Source organism: Melozone crissalis, unplaced genomic scaffold, assembly GCF_028551555.1.
Source record: "Melozone crissalis strain CALT ecotype California unplaced genomic scaffold, PUWL_Pcris_2 ptg000042l_1, whole genome shotgun sequence".
NCBI lineage: Eukaryota > Metazoa > Chordata > Aves > Passeriformes > Passerellidae > Melozone > Melozone crissalis.
Window position 1 is genome coordinate 42,788,597 of NW_026535820.1, and position 21,976 is coordinate 42,810,572.

Sequence of the window (21,976 nt, forward strand, 5' to 3'; positions counted from 1 at the left end):
CTTCCACAGCCATACAACTGTAGTGAGAAACCTTCTCAACCCAATTTTACACTGTGCATTCTGAATGGTTTCCATTCTACAGTCACACCCTACTGTTATGTGAAGCTCTCCAAAGGAAATGTCTCTGCCCATGGCAAAAGGGACCATAAGGAATTTCTTGTCCATTTCAACAGGCCACTCCTGGAGAAGCTCTGAACATGATAAAGGATGCTGTTGGAAGGTCATGAAGATGCTCTGGCAGTATCAGATGCCAGCTGAAGGTTGTGTAAGCTGACTGTTCTTAGTCAAAAACTTGCTTTAGTTCAAACCCTGCCAAAGTTATCGACACAATTTTCCCTATTCTCCAGTGGCAAGTGGAGTCATAAATCATGTCATCCAGACATAGAGAACATTCTTTAAATATGCAATTTTATATTCAGAGCTCACACAGGAGCAACAGAAGATGGAATTAAGAAATGTTTTTAACTTAACAGCTTACTTTTAATAGCAAGAAACCCCCTAGTCCCTAATACACTTAGCCCAGATAGGTTTTTACTGTGACACAAGACAAGGAACGAAGTTCTCTCAAAAGGATTCAGACACGGGTGCATCTTCATTTAAATGAACTTGTTGAAGTATAATTTCTCCACAGAGAAGCTGACCTCCACTGACCTGAGAGGAAGCAACCACTCGATTCCTCTACTACCATTACGGTGCCTGTGCTGAGAGGTGGCGGCTGGAAAGGCAGCATCATTTTCCATCTAGAAACACCAGTCCCCTGAACACTACCAGAACAGGCTGTTTCTTCCTTCCATATTAATCTTATGGGTTTAATCTGGAAGGTCAATATCAGATATTACTACAATCATCTGCAAAACTTCCACTGTCAATGGGACTGAGACTTGGTGCCATGAAAATACACAGAAAATAACCTTCAGGAAATCAATAGCAATGGGATTCAAAGCATTGTAATCTGAAGGATGTCAAGAGGAGTTCTCAGACACTAAGCTTTCACTCTGTGTGAAATAAATGTCTAGCTTTGTAAAGTGATAACAGAAGCCATGACAATTCAAATGGATAACAGATCAATGTGCTGTTAAATCTGAATATAGTACTAAAGTAGTACCCATTCATTTCAATGGGCTGTAGAAATTTTAAAGCAACTACAAACTCCTGAATGTCAATACCACTAGTGATTTTTCTGTTAATCAAAGAAGAATGACTGCTACTTTTCTAGTTCAATCTCTTAGATCTGCCACTTCTTGGTGTTCTATTTGTTTGAATGGCTTTAGTAACAGCAAAAGCAGTTCATTTCCTTAAAGAAGCACCACAGCACCTGCAGGATGGCAGCTGACTACTTGGCAGCATTACCTTCTACCATACAGAGCAGGTTAGACTACATTTTTTCTGTTTGTGGTGCACATCTTTGGTTCTTCACTTTGCTTCTATGGGACAAATAGATCAGCCTCCCTGAGGAATGAAAATAAAACATGCATGCACAGTCTCAGCTGAGCTTACATTTATTTAGCAGCAGCAGTACTAGTGATACTTCATGCTGCCAGTTTGTACTAGTATTTTATACTGGTAATTTCCACACACAGCACAACAGGAAAGAACAAAGATGCACTAAAAGTTACTCATTTTACTTTATCCACTACCTGGTGGGACAGTTCTGGCTAGAGTACTGTCTAAAGCTGCATTTTCATCCTTCCAGCTGAAGGGTGTCCCCAGCAAGAACACCATTTTTCCAAAATAACTGCCTGGTGGCAGTACCTTTGGCCACTGTCTGGATGTTATAACAAATGACAATATAATAATGGGAACTGACTTAAGAAATCATTACCGTACTCACCTTTGAAAAGTGTACCTATCTAAGTATCAGCTTAGATTTGCTTTGGATTAGCAAAAATAACAATACCATTCCTCTGTACGCTTCAAAAACCTATTTCTGTCATTCTGTGCATATTTGGACATAGAACCATTTTAATTAATGGCTTTTTATTTACTAATGAATTGCAACATGCTTTGTAAAAGCCTATTAACATGCAAATGCATAGATTTCCCATGATTCAGGTAATCTTTACCTTTATGTAGTAATGTACCCAGTACATTAGTGTGAAGATTAATGAAAACATACACCACCACAATCAGATTTTCAGATCATTAAAAAGTGAAATAGCAATTGTCACCATAACTACACCATCTATCATACTCACAGCCAATTTGTAAACACTACTTTTTATAACTTTTCATAATGTGGGGTGACTCATAGCCTATTCTTTTCAAATTTTCCTATTTGGAAGAAACATTTTGTAAATAGGAGCAATTTCTACTACAAAAATGTATTTTTGATTATTTATCTCTTGACTCCATTGCATTTCCTTATTTCCCCTCACACCTTTAAGACTCCTCAATATGCTGGGACTCAGAGCTAAATATGTGTGGAATGCTGATTATTTTAAGAGTTCAGTATAAAACACATCCCTGCTGAGTTTTCATTATGAAAGCAAGTGGTTAGAGGGAGCTCAAGATCTGCACGAACAAGCACCAGAGGAAATTTTTCAATGGTACTTTTTTGGCAGAGGGTACAGGGGAGGTAATGACCCTGTCCTTCTCTAACAGCCTTCTAGCCCCCAAGGACTTGATCCCAAACCAGCAGTTTATGTAGTTGTTTTTAATGGCAAGACATTAACTATGCAACAGTGGCAAGTTAATTGCCATGATCTTTATTTTCTATGATGTGATGAATTTGGATAATGTATTTCCAAAGTCAGTGCTTTCCTGAGAAAGCATCTCTGTAACTTGCAGCATAATCACTTCACATGTAAATACATCAGGAACTGGAACTTGTAGCAACCAAATTTTGCTACGGGCTGGAGTGTAAGATGATGCACGGCCTGACTCAGCTGAACTCTTCTGGATTCACATGATCTTAGACACAGCTGAAAACCTTTGCAACGAGAAGTTCTAAAAATACTTTAGAGGAACAACAGCACCAATGTAGATCTTACAGTTCTTCCTCTTTTTTTAATCAAAGACTCAGGAAGAGGACAGAAAATATACTGCCCTGGGATTGCTAAGTCAAAGAACACAGGGAAGGATTCAGATGGTTATCCTGCTTTCATTAGAAAAACATCTCATGGAGAGTGTGAGACACAGGAGAAATCATACTGACAGAAATGCATGTATCTGAGAGAGGCCTCAGATTCCATTAAGGCTGTACATTCTGGTTTGATATCTTACAATACAGATAATCTTGAAATACTGAGCCCCCCCCCAAAAATAAAAGTTTTCATTTAACTGAAAAATAGAGGTATTATTTGAATATTTTATTTAGCAGAGAGCTGCAAAACATAGAATAGCAAAGGTCAGCAGAATGCAACAATGCTAGAAGTAGCAATAATGTATTTTTGGTGTAATTTGTTGTCACTTCTCAGTCTCCGAGTGACTCCCAGAGCACCTACTCATGGCAGGTACAAATAAGCCATGGGGCCAGACTGCATTTGAGGCTGCTCAGACACAAAAAGCTGTGGTTCAGTGAAAATCTATTCGCTGAACAGAGGCTGAAAAAAACCCAACGCATGCACTACAACAGGTTTTTGGTAACAACCAGATAGCTGTGACCTCAAAAAGCTCAAACTAAGAATAAAAGAAACCAAAACAGTGTCTGAGATATTTACTGCTTGTACTTGTATTCACTTATAAGTCTCCTTTGACATTATATTCTGAGATCACATTTTATAAATTGATACATGTAAATTTTTGACCAACAAACAAGTTTGCACACACCTTTAACATCAAATACCTACCCATTCCTTATGTGACCACAAAAAAAAAAAAAAAAGGCAAAAATAGCAGGTGTAAAGTGAATGTCCTTAATTTATCAAAAGGACAAATAATTTTCTAATTTTCATCCTCCATATTTATGGAAAAAGTTTCCATTAACCAACACGGCATTCCTGTTATTAATCTGCACTGTCAAGAGAGGAGACAGATTCTCTTGTGTATTCTTGCTCTGAGTACTTGCTGCTATGACATTAAAATTGACAGAAGGGTATTGGGCTCCTGTCATATTTATTTAAAATCTTCATACAGAAGAAGCCCACAGAGACATACCCTAGGCACCCAGATGACAGCAATGCTATTGCTGCTACATAATGGCCAGCTGCAAACTGAAGTTTAATTTCATTTTTGCCTATCAGAGGGATCTCTTCTAGTGACTTCCAGTTGTGAAGACAGGTCCATGAATTTTACAGCACCAATCCTCATTCATAACCGTAGCACATCAAAAGGAGTAGAAAGTAAGGCATGCAGGAGCTTTAGGGGAGAATAGCAAGTTTTGTAGTGAAGCTCTGCTATGGAGAACAGCAACACTTCCTGATGCAACACAGAGGGGACAGTAGCACAATCCAGAGCTCAGAAAAAATATGGTGCAATCATGCTACTTGACCCATGAATAAAGCAAGAAGAGAAGGGCTCATTCCTCCTAGGTTCACGAGTTTTTTTGAGTATGACGCAGAGGTACAGCAGGAAAGAAAACTGCAAGGAGAGGGAACAGAAAGTGAAAAGAAAGGGAAAGGGGGATAGGAAGGAAAAAAAGAAAGAAAAAATGAACATCGTCTCCTCTGGCAGTACCGCTGAATATGCATCAGGAAAAATTTCCTAAAACACAGTGGAAGTGTAAGCTCCTATGACAGGTCCCAATAAGACGGCAGGAGAAATATCCAGGGATATGCTCCATGTCAAGCACAAGCTATCTTGTGTTAGTAAGTAAGGCTAGAGAAAGGCCATGAAAAGACAATGCAAGGATACCACTGATCCGCCTATGAAGTGCCTTATGTAGGCACCCCAGGGTATCAGTGACATGTTGCCACAGACTTCCCACTTTAGGCAGACAAAGGGCTCGGCCATGACCTTGTTATGCACACAAAGGGACAAAACACTGGTGCACAAACATTCTTTCCTCTCGCCCTTTTCTGTGTGGGTGGGCTAAGTATAATCACATGTATGCAATTCTTATCCCCAAACCCCTTCCCCCCAGTTTTATAGTTGTGACATGGAGAAACAATCCAAGTGTTTTGTAGCCTATGCAGAGATGAGAAACACTGCCATTCTTCTGAAAGACCATCAAAAGGCAGATTTGCAACTCATATATAAAGCACCAATAAGCTATCAGCAGTAATGAACTACCAGACATTTATGGGTTAATTTTGGTACCTCTGCTATTTCCTGAAGCCCAGTTTCCATACAGGCCACTGGAGAGCCTCAATCTTTTATGAATCAAAACATTACGACTTTCACATGTGAAAGAGGAAGGCCACATCTCTCCACAACAGAAGAAAAATGAATGGAGAATTTCCCACTCTCTGTATCTGCCTGTGCTGGCATGACAGACCATACTGTGTGACAGAAAGCAGCTACCTAGAATTATGTCAAAGGGAGAGCTATGATCACCCTTGGAAGTGGCAAAGTCATGCTGATTTTAGCCTGCATTAGTTTTGCAGAGCTTCAAGTAACAGTAGGGTGTTAAAAATGAATGGAAACACTCCAGAAAACACGAGCTAAGGCAATTCACTATTGCAAAAGTCCAGCCTGAAGTAATTCCTGTCTTTCTCTAGGTATCACAGACTGGCAAGCAGCCCCTCGTAACTTTCTCATAAACCACTCAATGCTCAGAAAGTTTCATTTTTTATTTCACCAAATGTTATCTCACTGTCACTCTTGGCACATGAAGCAATTTCATCATCTGTTACCATTTCTTTTAGGTATGGCAATCTTAAGGAACAAATTAATTAAAAGCTTAAACCAGACTGACAGGTGTGACTTCAGTAGCAGTTTTTTAATGAAAATGCATATTTTAGAACTTCAGGAAGGCTGGTAATTATTTTAGGTAGGTCAGGTTTTAGACCAAATCAATATATTAACATAACAATGGGAAGATGTAATTTGGTGATGTTTATGTCCTTCGAAAACCTAAGGAAACCCATTCAGCATCTTGGCTATTGTCCACATAACACAAGAGTTTCAAATGCAGTTTGTAAACTTGAACTCTGGCTATTTTCATTAGTATACCCTGCTGCATTTTTCAAAGGGCTTGGGCCTTCACAAATGTGACTGATTTAAACAGGAGCATCTGTACCTCTGAAAACTGAGTGAAGATTATTAAGTACAGTACTTGCACTTGAGAAACCACTTCTGAATTTTCAGTAGAATGTGTGAGTGAGCCTGCAGAACCACTATCACAGAAGCATGAGAGAAGTGAAATATCTGATATAATCCTCAAGGAAAAGATGAAAAGAATTTGAGCACAAATTCTTTGAGAATAAACAGGATAGTGCAAAAGAGCTGGTTGTTCATCTTCTCACATGCGCTTTTTAACGATTAAATATTTGGTTGTAATGACAAGGAAATATAGTATTCTGCAAAACGTGGACTTGACACCCCAGAAGATCATAATCCTTTTAAGCACAGAACAGGCAATGCAAGCAGAGGCCAACTCGAACATTGTTGCCAGTGTGACCTTGTCCCCGGACCTGCACTTCAGTGTCTTCCCTAGTGGTGCATCTGGCTGCAGCTCAGGCTCAGCCAGCAGCGCCCACAAACAGATGCCAAGCCACAGATAACAATCCCATCACTGCAGCCTGAGCTGGGTCAGTGCTCAGGGCAGGCTGTCTCTCTGGAGGTTCACATGCCCATGGCAGCTGTTTTGCTCTGAAGATCACCAGCTTTTTCCTCCTTCATGGAGCATTTCATTGTAAATATATAATTTTTTTGCACTCATCTGACACTGGCAGCCTACTGTTGGTCACTTTGGACCAACACAGCTGTACAGACAACCAAGAGGAGGTTCCACATTGCCCCATCAGATCATTTATAAGATGTGGGGATGGCTGTACAAGGCCACACTCTGAAAAGGCTGGATGGCTCTCCTGGATCATCCAGTCTCCAGTACGTGCTGCTTGGGTGGCTCCTCCTGGACAGCAGCACAAAGGACAAGTGCTTCCTCTAATATCCCTCTTAGCAGAGATCTGCCACGACACTTCAGATAGAAACTGAAGATCAATCTTAGATTATAACACTTCAACCTAAGAGAGTCTTGGAAACACTCATTCCTAACCTATTCTCTGGGCATACACATACAGAGTTCATAAACTAAAACTGCCTTCAATTATTTAAGAAGAGAGTCTAGTCTACACAGTCTAAAAGTCAAAAAGACAACACTGAAAAAAACTAATGAAACAAATTACAGAACTGTAATTACAGAGCACTCCACAAGAGAACTACAGAAGGGCTGAGGTTGGCAGTGACCTCAGGAGATCATCTGATCCAAGCCCCTGCTCAAGCTGTGCAATCTAGAACACAGGCTGCCCAAAACAATGTCCAGGCAGCTTTCTATATCTCTAAGGATCAAGACTCAAAAATCTCTTTGGGAAATCTGTGCCAGTGCTCAGTCCCTCTCACAGGAAACATTTTTTTTGTTTTTGACTGACGTCCAGAGAGACCTCCTGTATTTCAGTTTGTGCACATTGTCTCTGGTCCTGTGACAAGGCACCACAGAAAACCACTGTCTCCCTTTTCTTTGTTCCCTACCTGCAGGTATTTATATATATTGAAAAGCTCTCCCTGGCTCCTTCAATCTCTCTTCACAGCAAAGGTGCTCCCATTTCTTCATCCTTTTTGTGGCCCTTCACTGAGTTGACCCTCTTCAGTAGCTCCAACTTCCTCTTGTACCAAGGAGCCCAGAACTGAACACAATCCTGCGGCACATCAGCCCTTCCTCACAGTTTTGTGTCGTATGCAAACTTGTTGTGGGCAAGGTCTGCCCCATCACCGGGATCATCAATGAAGATGTTGAAGAGGATTGGGCCAGATCCAGTACTGACCCCAGGGATACAGTGCTAATAACTGGTCTCTAACTAGACTTCCTTTAAATGATCAGTTCTCTGGGCCTGGCTATTCAAGCAGTTTTCAACTGATCTCACTCTGCTCATCAAGCCCATGCTTCATCAGATCCTCTCCATGGAGATCTTTCAGCAGAGAGCTTTGAAGGCCTTTCTGAAACCTAGGTAGAAAACATCCAACACTCTCCCCTTGTCTATCAAGCTGATATTTTCACTGCAGAGGTTTATTAAGTTTATCAAATATGACTTCCCTTTGATGCATCCATGTGGACTTTTCCATCACTTTCATGTCCTTCTAGTACCTGAAAGCAGTTTCCCTGATTGCCTGCTCTATCAGGAAGTGAGGCAAGGCTGACCAGCCTGTAGTTCCCTAGCTCTTCCTGACTGCCTTTTCTGAAGTGCTTATAAATACTGGGAATTTTCTTAATATTCCAAGAGTTTCTGTTAGGTACTTCATGAAAACAAAAAAGCTATTGTAAGGGTGGGACTGAAAAGTCAAAATTATGAATAAGTTATTTTATTCTTCAAAAGATTTTAAGTTAGCTGAATCTTTTAACTGTCAAATACAGTTCCATACAAAGCATTCAAAACTTTTAAAGTTGAGGCATAGACATCAGATTATGCAGTGATTATTCTGAATTAAATACCAAAGATAATTACAGAACTATGAAGTCATGAAGTGATCAAGATACCCACATTTGCATTTGATAGTTTAGAATTAACCATGTACATGTACATTCCTCTAGGAAATACAGATTAGTGAATTTCAGCTGTATTACTGTATTTTGCTATAGACATGGTCTTAAAAGTTATTGTCTACCAAAATAGTTTTAATGTTGTGCTATTGCACAGTAAAATTCAATTTCCTTCTTTCCTGTATTTATGAAGTCAACTTCTGCATGAAGCAATTCAACAATTCTAATATAATCATCTAACAACTGAGAGACTTCTGGGGTATGGAAACTTCAGGAATTATTATATGAAGACACATTTAAATTAAGCAGCACAGGTAACACTAAAAATGTACTGTAGCACTGATACAAAGTCTAGACAAATCTTGAGCTCCTAAAAATGGAAGATTCATGTAAAATTTCTAGAATGTAGACAACATGGAAAACAATAGGCCTCTGCAGTCAACGCAATTCCTCTTCACAGAAAATGTGTGGATTAAGAGACATTAAAAACTTAACAGAAGACTGGTGAACTTGTGACTCAGCAGCAACTTAGTCAAATCCCATGAAAGTTAACTTGTAAACTGCTTTTTTTCCCCCATTAGCCTTTTTACCCTAAAATAAAGCTCTCCAAAGGTTGGCTGGCTGCTGTTTAATCCTCTTTTGTGACAGACGAGAATCATGACAGAGGAAGCAAAGTCTGTCAGAGTTACCACAGTAAAATTTAAGTAAAATGACTTTAAAAATCCAGTTCTGAGAGCAGAGAATAGGGAACCACTGATAAAAGTGATACCCCAAAAATAATTCTCTAAGTGCAATATGTAAACAAAGGCAAACAAATGAAATTAGATCCTAGGAACTGCCTTTTATTTTGGTGGGCCTGAGATGCTTCATCCTGTCCAAGCTTGGACACAAGAACCTACAACATCCCCTTTCAAAGGAATACCTAATACCCTTCACAGCACAGTTGGCTTTGGCTGACGTGAATTCCACAGCCAGGAAGAAATGCACATTTCATATATAAGGCTCATATCAAAACTTCAAGTAACAGGTTTATCTTACTCTAAGACACAGGGCCAATCTTTTTCCTATTGAAAACACAAAGCTTGTAACAAACATTTCTTTCCATTTTTACCATGGTATAGATATCTAGACTTTAGGCTTTCCACTTGTCTGTGAGTCAGGTCTATAAATCTAATTTTTAAAAAATCCAATGCATATCTAGATGGCCATTCCTGTGCTGTAATTTGACAGCATTACTTCATTCATTGCAGACAATTTCAACTGTGAGAGCTTCATCCAAGATAATGTCTCTCTCAGGACGAATGTACCCTTTATCCATGGCAAGAAGTGCTCTCCAAATGCTGAGCTGTTTGGTTGCAGCAGACTGATGAGAATCTTACATGTTCTATATTATTATCCTTTGAATTAAAAAAAAAAATTAAAAAATTCTCTCAGTTTCTCCCAGGATACCTTAAGACCAGCAAACTGATTAGGTAAGGGCTGTTTTCTGGGATCAACTGGTTCTTGCAATTCAGCTATAAATGCAAATGAAGATCTTGAAGAGATGCACAGCAGAAGTCACAAGGTGAGACTCAGATGACATTACTTACTTGAACACCTATATGTAATTCAGAATATATTACCTCTTAGCTTATTAAAATTTCATCCTGATACTTATTGAAATATTCCTGTGTGATAGATAGCTGAACTAAAACAGCTCCATCCACGACTTGACTTCCTCCACAGCAACAAGGCTGTCTACCCTCTGCAGGTAGAAGTATTTATTCCATAAAGTGCAGATCCTCTGGAAAACAGGGATGTAGCCTAAGTCTCTGAATAACTATCTTCAAGGGCAGATCAGCTGCTCTGCCATACTGAGAGTGAAAGCAACTTTAAGAAGATATGGCAATGCCGCAGCTTATCAGGGACTCTCAATTGCCACTAGTTTGTCAGGAACATTCTCTGTGGCATTTGTGCCTGTGGCAAAAAATGAGGCACAGAGGCCACAGTCCCAATAATGGGACCACACTGTTCCAATGATGTGACACAAGTAAAGCAAGATGTGTAGGAATCTTCAGGTATGAAACAGAAGTCTGAGTATTTCAAATATATAAAGGTTCACAAGACCAAGAGGTCATCCAAATTTTCAGCTCTGTGAGTAGGTCTAATGAGATACACCATCTGTGCTTGCAGATAAGGCATTTCTGCTTGCAGGTATCTGCTCTGCATGGCTAAGGCCAAGAAAATACAGCTTCACCTGCACAAGATTTTCAAAGTTTCATGAGCCAAATGAGACTGTCCTGCAATTTTGGCAGACAGCAATATCCCCAAAAACAATACATAAAACACCAGCTATTCTTTATCACCGCTGCTTCTATTTGTTGTCCCTACTATACACAGTTACAAAGGAAAGTCCCAGGAGATCCAAGGGCAGAAAATATGAGCTTCACAGGCCAGGCAGGCACAGATGCAGACAAAAAAGACAAAAGATTGGGATTTGTGAAAACAGAGGTAAAGACACCTAAAGCTAATCTGGAGAGAAACTTTAAATATAGTGATAAGTTATGAAATATAGGCTATAGACAATGAGGCTGATGAAGAGATCAGACTAAATTTTACAACTAATATAACTAATTTCTCTCTTGGATTCCTGGTGAACAGCAAGCTGAACATGAGCCAGCAGCATTTTCTAGTAGCCTAAAAGCTGGCTTTATTTTGTGCTGAAGATTAACCCACGCTGCTGAGTGCCCACTAGACCATGTTTGGAATAATGTGTCCAGTTCTGGGCCCCCAAAACATCAATAAAGTAGTGTGAGCTCAGGGAGTGCCATCAGGATGCTCCCAATGTTGGATCATTTATCCTCTGAGGAAAGGCTCAGGGAACTGGGTTTGTTCAACCTGCAGGAACAAAGGCTTTGGGAAAACCTAACAGCAGCTTGTCAATGCCTGCAAGGATGTTACCAAGAAGCCAGATTTTAAACAGTGATGCATGGCTGCAGGATGGGACAGCAGGGAAAAGCTGAAAAAAGGGAGGTTCTGTGCAGACAAACTTGCCATGAGGACAGTGGAGCAGAAGAACAGGTTGCTTGTAAGGATTGCACAGCCTCCATCTCTGGAGATTTACAAGACCTGGGTCAATAAAGCCATGAGTATTCATTCTGGTCTGAGCTCTGCTCATACTTGCTTTGAGGCTACACTACAGATCTCTCAGGCCATCTCCACCCTGAGTTATCTCATGATCCAGAGCCTGGACTGTGTCCGTAGATGCTACGGCTTATAAGAAGCTCAGAAATTTAAACCAGGCAATCTGCACCTAGCAATTAGTTTCTAATAGTGACCAGTTGCAAAAGTTTAGCAAAAGTGCTAATGACTAAATTAAGTTCAAAGTGATCATTTCCCTGCTATTCATCTCATCAACATTGTCTTAATCTGCTCCCATCCATTTTGGCAATTGGATGAGAGATTTCTAAAGTCTCACCATGGTCTGCACACATCTGAAATCATCTTCAATTAGTGTACACTCCCATCTAGCCTGTAACCAGTAGAAAATAAAATTCTGCTAATGGTATGTAAATTGTTTTAAAATGAAAGAGGCTGAGAAAGCAAAAGAAAAGTAGCATGAAGGTGTGAATGAACCAGATGTTACTTACTGGAATTTAGATGATTCTACACAGTTTGTCTACTAATAAATAGAACTCACAAATTGCACTGAATGCTCCACTAATTTCTTTTACATTACCCTCACATAAACCCTTTCTTCAGCAAACAGAACAGACCTCTGGTTATCAATGACGATTACACAAGAGGTGCCCTTGCTGTAACAGCTGGAAAGGATTTAGGAAAAAAGCTAGGGAATGCTCAAGAAAGAAGACATCTAGAACTAAAGGAGTCTAGTAATTTCCCAGAAAATATCCAAAAGCTATACTTAGCAAATCACATAATCAAACTTTTCACAGATTAAACTTTCTTTTTTTTTTTTTTTTATAGCATCCAACTTGAGATGTTAAATTCAATGCAGGAAAGACCAATGCAAATAAAGGCAATAGGAGCTATAGCTGGAAAATACCAAGTGCTACGTGCAAAGTAAGTATTCTAATATGACTGCACCTTAGGGTCAAGCTGGCCAGCCCATTAATTATACTTTAACTTCAAACTTGGCTTCCTTATACCTGAAGAACATTTTAAAAATAAACTCATTCTGAAAGCACCACTTATAAGCACCATCAAAAAGCCCATAAGGAAATTATTCCGAGACTGCTGTGAAAAAAGATTTTTAAAGAGTAATAAATAGGAACTAGAGCCACAGGAAATTCAATAGGTATTATAAAAAGTTGGGCAAGCACCTTCTTAATGGCATAAATTCTGGGGAATAAAGTAAGTTCTGAAGAAAACCTGGAGAGTTGATCAGGCAACTAAAGTTTCTCAGTGAATATATAGATGGAACAGATTTGACCCCAATCCTTAGGTTTGAGGGGATTTGTTTGCTTGAATAAAGTCATACTGTTATTTTAAGACAACTATTGCACATATGGAGCTTCTGATTGGTATAATTTCAGTGTGATGGTCTAATAATTAAGAGAAGTTAAATCTGAAACAGTTGTTATTGAATTCTCAAGTCTGAAAGAACTGACAGTTTTTTTGCAGCCCCCATTGCATTGAAAAGAAAACACCAAAACAAAGATCAGTGAAGGTCAAGTTGATTTCTTTTTTTTAAGCTTGGCTTAGCCTACCCTAGTAATATCATTTAGGCTGAAATCTTTCTTGCAGCAGGGTAAAGAAAAGGGAGAAAGCTTTTTTTGCTCTTCCGAAGATGGCTTTCACAAGAGGTGCAGGGCTGCACACAGCTCATTAGATGGTAAGCCTGCATGGGACTAAATCTCCAAGTCTGCCTTTAACAAGTGAAGTTGGAAAACAGAGTTCATCTGTTTTCATCACACTGATGAAGGCTAACTACTTACGCCAGAAGGGTGATAATAGTAATGAGCCCTCTGCACTGGCTAGCACTGCATGAGGTATGGACACTGCTGACATCTTGTGTCTAGTTCCTGGCCACAAAGCAGAATGAGCAGAAGTATTAGGAGCAATTCCATTTTCCTGCACTGAACTCCCTTCTGTTTCTCAAGTTTAATCCCTTCTGCCACTCTAGTAAGTCTTGATTTTGATCTCTTCCTTCCTCTCCCTCTTTCTATCCAGCTCTTTATTAATTTCAGTAAGCCTATCACTCAGTTTTCTGCCCTATCTAGTACAGTTCAGGGGTCTCTTTCACACTCAAGACAATCACCTTCACATTATCTTTTCAGAATATAGTAATCTTTTCTTCCAAGAGTCTCCTATTCCTTGACCCTCCTTTCTTTGTCCTAGAAAGATATTCATCCCCTCAGGATCTTTAATTCCTTTCCCTTATTATCTAGCTCTGATAAATTACTGCTCGGAGACGTTAGTCCCTGGATGTTTCTACAGCAAGGATCCTCTGCTGATTTACATCTTGTTGCAGGATCAAAAAGGAACTTCAGAAAACAGAACATTTCCCTGCTGCCACTAACCAGTACCCCTTCAGAGATGACAGCAGACTGCAAAACAAGAGAAAAAAACCAATTCCTTAAGAAAGAAACAAATGCTTACACATACTTAGGAGTCAACTCAACTTGAAAGCTGCACTGAAAATCTTTCTGGTACTGTTGCACAGTTTTGGCTGCTGTCACAAGGCAATGTTAAGTGACTTCTTCAGAAAATCAAAACAACTGCTGGAACAAAGCAAAGAGAAGAAACTGGTGGCAGCAGTGAAGACAGCTGCCTACAAAGACAGTATTTAGCCCAGATTTGTGCCTGAAGTCCTACCTTCCTGACAAACCACTACCTTTTCTATTTCAAAGCCAGTCTCACAGCAAGCTGCTTTTAATTTTTGAGAGGGAGACTACATTCTGTGTCTGCCCAAAAGGTAATGCCTAATTACACCAGTCTGCAGCCATAACAATAAAACTTTGATGATTCATACAATTGGTTCCAAGTTTATCTATGTGATTTGCCAGGCAGTTATTTTCAGTCTTCACTTTGATCAGAGAAAGTGACCTTGCTGTCCTTTTAATACCAGCTGTAAAATAAGCTTGCAATTAGTTCTTTAAAGTTCAAGTGATTCTAATGAAATCTCTTATGACCAAAAATGCAAATTAATTCTTTAGTTCTACATCTCAGTAGTTTAGGGAATTCAGATTGCTGTCTATCCTGGATATGCTTGAGTAGGGAAGAAAAACAGGATAAACATACTAACGTTACCAGAGCTAGCAATATTTTTATGCCTATGTTAATTAGCAAAGATTATGAAACAAGAGTACAACAGTTTTTAAAAGCATTTGATGAAAAGAGCACAAAAATCTTGCATTATTTCTACATAAGCAAAACTTATAGACAGCTGTTCCTAAAAACATTAATGTTTCAGCTCTTCCTTTCTCATTAAGTCAAACAACAGTTAGATAATAGAGCTGAAAATGATTTTTGGTACCAATGTATTTATCACGTTTCCCAGCACATCAAGCTGTCAGACTAACAATTAGTTTCATTTCAAATTAGACAGGCAATCCCTTGGTGACAGAACACGCACTAATTTAACTAAAACACATACCTCTTCTCTTTCAAAATACTGCTTCCATCAAGCACACAGCTTTCTTGATACTCCTCCTGCTAGGTGGGACTGCTCTTCCTGTCATTCCACAAATTCTTACAGTGAATACAGCAAACCTCTTAGTTACCCTTAGGTGGTAAACAAAACAGAGGTTTTCTCTGCCCCCTAAAGAAGCAGATATGAAATCCAGAACTTAGGTGTCTCCATCATACACTAGTGACCCTGCTGCTAATGTACAGGAAACAAGACAACTGCTCCTGTATTGCCCTGTTAAATAAGGATGGCAGCCCCTCTGAGGAACTGACATTCACTAAGCCAAATACCCTCTACACTTCATTGCTTTTCCTCAGACAGATTCTTCATCTATCCATGTCCTTATCCTTTTGCAGCTGAGGTCTACAAGGTGCCTCCAGGCCTGAGGAACAATAGCCAAAGTCACGCAATGAGAACCCTTGATGTTTAGCTACCAGAAACCAAAGGACACTGAAGGACAGTTGTCTTCCCACATCAAATGAAAAGAAATACTCAAAGAAATGCCAGGAAAATCAGCCTTGAAGACTTGGTATTTTTAATTCAGTATCAGTCAAGTGTTCCCTTTCCTTCACAGCCTCATCTTGCCTCAGGAAGAGGTGTCAGACATACAACAGCAAGCAAACTGTACCAGAATCTGCTTATAAGGAAATTTCTTTCTACTGTATCATATGGAGGCTGGTATTTTTTAACGAAAATGGTTTATACATAAATGAGACTATAAACATTGCTACTCCAAGTCTTTTTTTTTTCAAATCTTCCACAGCTCTTGTTTGCAATAACACCAAATCTCTGCATCAAATGTGCTTCAGTTAAACATTCGTTTTTTGCTTGGACTTTGAAAAATACAGTCATAAGTCAATGGTCTGAAACTCCCTCCTCTGAAAATATTAAACAACATAGGCATTACCCGTAGACACAGAACCACCAAATGGTTTGGGTTGTAAGGGTTGTTAAGACATGATCTAGTCATGTTTAAACATGACTCTCTGTCATGGGCAGGGACATCTTTAAGGTTGCCTTGAGCAGTCTGCTCAAGGTCCCATCCAACCTGATTTTGAGTACTTCCAACAACGAAGCATCCACTACTTCCCTGGGCAACCTCTTCTAGCACCTGATGACTCTCACAGTAAAGAATTTCTTCTTAATATCTAATTTATATCTACCTTCTTTCAGCTTAAACCATTGCCCCTTGTGGTAGTTGGTCCTATTAAAAATCTGTCCCCATCTCTCTTGTCAAATCCCTTTAGAAGATGAAAAGCCACAAAGAGGTATCCTGGGAACCTGCTCTTCTCCAGGCTTAATAACCAAAACTCTCTCAGCCTTTTCTCATGGGAGAGGTGCTCCAACCCTCTCACCATTTTTGTGGCCTTCCTCTAGACCAACTCCAACAGGTCCACATCCTTTTTACCTTGGGAGTCCTCAGAGCTGGATATAATACTCCAGGTGGGTGCAGACCAAGGTACAACTTGCCTTCTGGGCAGCAAGTGCACATGTTCAGCCCCTCATGCACCAGAATCCCCACAAGTTTTTCTCTGCAGGGCTGCTCTCAATCCATTGACCACACAGCCTGTGTGATGGCAACTGTCCCAGCCTAGGTGCAGAACTTTGCACCTGGCCATGCTGCACTTCACCATGTTCACAATGGCTCCCCTCTCCAGCCTGTAAAGCCTGCCAATCAACCTCAACTCCGTCCTTCTGCTCACTCAGGCAGGAAGTGCCAACTTATCTGGCAGAGCTGATTCTTTTTTTAAGAGACTTGGAGTATGTCAGATTTTCATAACCTACTCACAACACTCTTGGAGCATGTTTTGCTGAGGAAACTCAAGTTCCAGCAGCTGTGTTTATTGCATGCCAGGTAATGAAGAACAAATGTGAAGGACTTGCATTTAAATCCCAAAACTCCACAACTGATTAATGAACTTTAATAAGAACAAGCAGAGATCTCAACAGAGCAGTGGCACAGACGCAGAAGATTATTTCATAAATATTTTAAGGACCTGTGCACTGGATACTGCTTCTCAGTGAGTGCTGACAGAGCACACATCACCACCTGCACCAGGGGTCAAAGATCCCATGTTAAAAGGCAGGTAAAAAAAAGAAGCTTTTAAAGCTGGTGCCTCCACACCTTTGCTTACCGTAGGAGTGCAACACCAACCTGACAGCCTTGCAGGGCTCCTCAGTAATATCTTTTCTTATCTCTGCTGGCCTGAGTACAACCCAGCTTGCAGTCTTTAAAATGTGCCTTAGGCCCTGAAGAATTTTTCCATATATTACCCAGAGCAGGAAACAGATACCCATAGATAGCAGCTCAAGTGGCCTCTAGGGTAAATACCCAATTGCCTGCAATTTCTCTTGGATGATCACAGACAGGTGGGAACACAATCCAACAGTTTCCAGAACCATTTGTTTTTTCAGAGATTGCTTACAGAAATGAACACTTATGCAGCATCATTTTTTTACTATGACAAGATCATAAATTTACAGTTTGTAATTTCTAACTCACAATTGGGCTCATATAAAGCAAATCATTCACCTCTACAGAAACATGACAGAAGTAGTAGCCAACTTTGTTGCCTCACAAATTTACTTCTCCTCAAGAAGGTATTTCAAATTGAAGTTAGAGGGTTAGCAGTATAGTCTGCAAACCCAAAACCACTACAAGCTTGTTCCTGGCTAAGCTGAAAAGTAAGCACAGCGCTCAAATGCTCTGTAGATAACCTCAGGCAACATATTATTCCTCCTAGCTGGTGGAAGTAGGGGAAGTAGGTTATTTCTCACTCCGGCTGCAGCCTAGACTTCAGATATTTTATTTGTTAACGAGCACAAAACTGTGTTAGCCCATGGCCAGGGCTTGCAACAGCAGGAGAGCTCCCACTGCAGAGGAGATGCTTAACTGTTTTACTGTCTGACCTCACTGACAGCATGCTGCCCCCACCTCCACCCTTCTGTCTCTCCCTACCACCATGCCAGAGACAGGAATCTAGTCAAGATGCAAAGGTGCCACATGAATATTTCAGACAGTAACAAGACTGCCAGCAGCCTGAAAGTGTTCCAATCTGCAAGGCAAAGCAGGGACGACAGTGCAACTGAAGGGATTTTCATCTTCTGTTTCTCATGCTGTTGTGGTATTTGATCATAAAAAATCCCTCCCTATCCATAACTCCTGGATTAAGACTGGGGGAGATTAGCAAAACCAAAATAATGCAGGTTCTTGCTTATCATGAACCTTATAGAAAAGGGCTCCAAACCAGGGCGCTCCAAGAGTGGAAGTGAACAGGAAGGACAGGTCCTTCTTGAGCTCAGACTGATCAACCAGCTTCAAGTTGGGTTTACACTGGGTGCTTGTGACCTTGCTCACAAAACACAGTACCACCCACAGCCCAGGCACCAATGCCACTCACCAGCCTAGCTGACAGCCCTTCAGATAAATGCCCTACCAGTGGAGAGGAATTCCAGAATGGCATCAAACTCTGCAAAAAAGTTTGGATTAAGGCTGAAAAAAGGCCACTGAAAAATTAATAGAAAATGGCTGGTTGAAGGATGCTATATACAGGGATACAAGAAGACTTGTATCATGCTTTCAGAAGACTCCTCTTGCCTCAGGAAATGCTGCTGTTGCTCCAGTTTAAAGAGATTTACTTTTGAATGCTGCTGAAGAAGTGTCTCTGCGTGGCAGATGTCAGTTCTGATCATCTCTGGCTTGCCTGTAATTACCAGCTGATGAGTGCCACAGACAAGCACCACAGAAGTCAATATTTATGCTGCCAATAGCACTCCCACCAAATGTGAACCCTTCCAGGACATTGTACCTAAAGGAACATCTCCTACAAATGAAATATTACAAGATGCCTAGCAGCAGATGGACAACAGACTTGCATCCAAAATGAAAACCACCAGGGCTGCAGGGGCAGGTGAGTGAAGAGAAGTTTATTACTGAATATGAAAAGTCATGAACATCAAGTACTACACACTGAATTAAAGCAACTCGATTCTGCATAAAGATTTTCCAGGCTTCTTTCCATAAAGCAGTATTTCATATCTTCCAATGGTTTACTTTAGGGAAGTGAAAGTAAAAGATGTATGCACAGAATCAAATTAAACTTTAACATCAAAACCATCCATATCTTGATATTCATCCAAAGATTGATTGATCTTACTAGAACTTATTTGCAGAGACTGTGCTAGTTAGACTAACATGTGGTACTTAAATTTTTCATCTCTATTTACCAGGTTGTTTTCTCAATTTTCATCTGCAGAAACACACACATTTCTCCACAAAAATATCTGCCAAGTTTGTGGTAAAATCCTTTTTTTGTGAGAACACTTATATTTCCTTCCTTTTCCATATTTTGAAAGCTAAAACATGACTTTTGGGTGGGCTATTTTTCCCCTCCTCTTTTAGTCAAGCTTATTTTGGCAGATCATGAATCACCAACTAACGCTGCAACTCTTACCTTCCTTAATCTTATGAAAGAAAAAATCAAACTGAAAAATGTATAAATTGAGGCTCTTTTCCTCTGTTCGCTTTTCATTCCTTTCTTGTATCCGCTAGAAAAGCTCAGTGCACATTTACATCTGTGACTACAGTCTGAAGAAACCAGAGAAGAATTACCCATTGAATTTATGCCACATGTTAAAGATAATGGATACAAATCTAAGGAAAGCCTAGGAAAATCAAGGTACTAATTCATACACTGTTATGCCAAAACTGAACCTCTGGAAGCACTTCTTGGCAATGACATCTTAAAAAGAAACCAAAACACACAAACATATGTATGCCTTGAATTCACCCTCCCCCAAACTAATTCTCAGAGTCTAGCCAGGAGACATGTTCTGAGGTACTCTAAACAGTATCAGTGTTATGTCTGAGCAACTAAGATTTACATTTTTTTCTAGCCTTTTTCACCTAGGGAATCTTGCGAGATTAAAGGTATTAATAATATGTGCAGCAGTGGTGAATCCAGAGAGCAACACTGCTTTTGATTTGTTCTGTGAATTTGCTCTATATTGAGCCTACAGACAGCGCACACAACATAGGATACAGAGACTCAATCCTCATGTAAGGCTATGGAGGCAGGCCTGTCACTGCCTGAGACTCTAGCCTATTTATCCTACTTCCAGCAGGGCTAAGAAAAGCAGCAGGTTATTAGAATAACTTAAAATCAGTTTTAAAATGCCTTCCTAGAAGGTGCTTCTGATTTTTCAATTCCCTAAAAATCCAGTGCAAACGTTTTGCAGCCCAATACAGCAGTACCAGGTTACCTCTGTAACCAACCAATACCACCACAACTACTGAGAGGAAATTCCCAAACAGTTCCCTTACTCAGTTTCACTACATAAAGCTTTCATGAGATCACCATTTCTTCCCAACACATCTCTATTGAAACAGCAACTCATGTCAACATGAACTCAGCCTACAATCAGTTGGCCAGTGTGGGAGCACATACTGCCCTTGCTGCCCCCGAAATGAAGATGGAGCATGCAGAAGTGAGCTCCTGAGAGCACTCTCCAGAAATCTGCAACTCAGAACTTCCCGAGCCAGAGGCTGTGTCCTTGTATTGTCCTATAGCACCAACTGCATTCCGAGAATTTTGTAATCCAAAACTTTTTTTTGCAGACTTTACTGATGCACTTCTGGAGTTCCTCACCATTGGTGTGGCATTTAACTAAGCAAAACAGCTATTTACCATTAGCACACTTGAAGATTCACTGTTTACTTCCAAGGTCACTGACAACAATCAACCCTGCTACTGTTGCACAGATCAAGTAATATGCCCACCATTCCCATAAACACAGCTTTTGTTTATTTATTCAAATCCTGATGCATGACTGTTTGCCCAGAAGCTTGGCTCAGCACTGCCTTCTCTACTGAAAGGTGGGACACACTATGGAATCTCATGGCTGTAAACACTCCCTGAAATTATGGCAGACTAAACATCAACTGTGATGATTCAGTAACTCCAGTGTTAGAAAAACATCACTAAAAAGGCTGGGAAAATCCAAGGGGATGTCTGATGGAAATTTTGCTGCTAGGTTCTTTGCACAGACACTTTGTCCCATTTGATGATATTTTCACCACATTTGTAGTAACATAATTAAGTTCAAATAAAAACAAATGAATGCCACTTATCTCACAGAAGCTATTTATTTGCCAATGTTTCTCTCAAGTATGTACATAAAGATAGCTTAGAAAAGGAAATACTAAAAACAAGCAAATAAAGATTTCTTTTTTTTTGAGCAATATGAATGCTATTTTAGATTCAGCAGATGAATCTATTACTTAATAGCTTTGTTTGCATATTTTTGCATGCTATCTAACAATGTAGTAGTATTAGGAAATCTTAGCTGAGGATTTTCTAGCGAGAGAATGAGTGTTTAAGGTAAAGTTACTGTAAAATTCCCCAAAACAGAGTTTATATTTGTTGGCTAAATATTTAATAGGATTGGTATTAAAATCAGAATCAATGATCAAGTGAAAAAAAAAAAGCCAGTCTATCTGGTATGCACAGAATTCCAAAAAATGCAAACAAGCCTCCTCAGTAGATAAACTGAGTTATCATGGGATATGGCAGAAGACACTCTCGAGAATCACAAACTGAAAATAGAGCAGAGGAATAAATCAAATATCATAATGATGGAGGTTAACAGTGGGATCCTGCAAGAAACTTGAAAACAGGTCTAGATAGATGACAATATATGCTAATGGTAGTGAATTATTCAAGACAAAAAAACCCTGAATGTAAACAGTTACAAGAGATCTCAGAGGAATG

The 21,976-nt window shown here is 39.8% G+C and overlaps 1 protein-coding gene across 1 annotated transcript in view; it reads right to left on the reverse strand.

Moving 5' to 3' along the window:
* The window catches only part of DAP (death associated protein), a 52,310-nt gene that overhangs the window by 12,342 nt on the left and 17,992 nt on the right, over nucleotides 1–21,976 (reverse strand). The gene's annotated exons all lie outside the window — the stretch shown is intronic.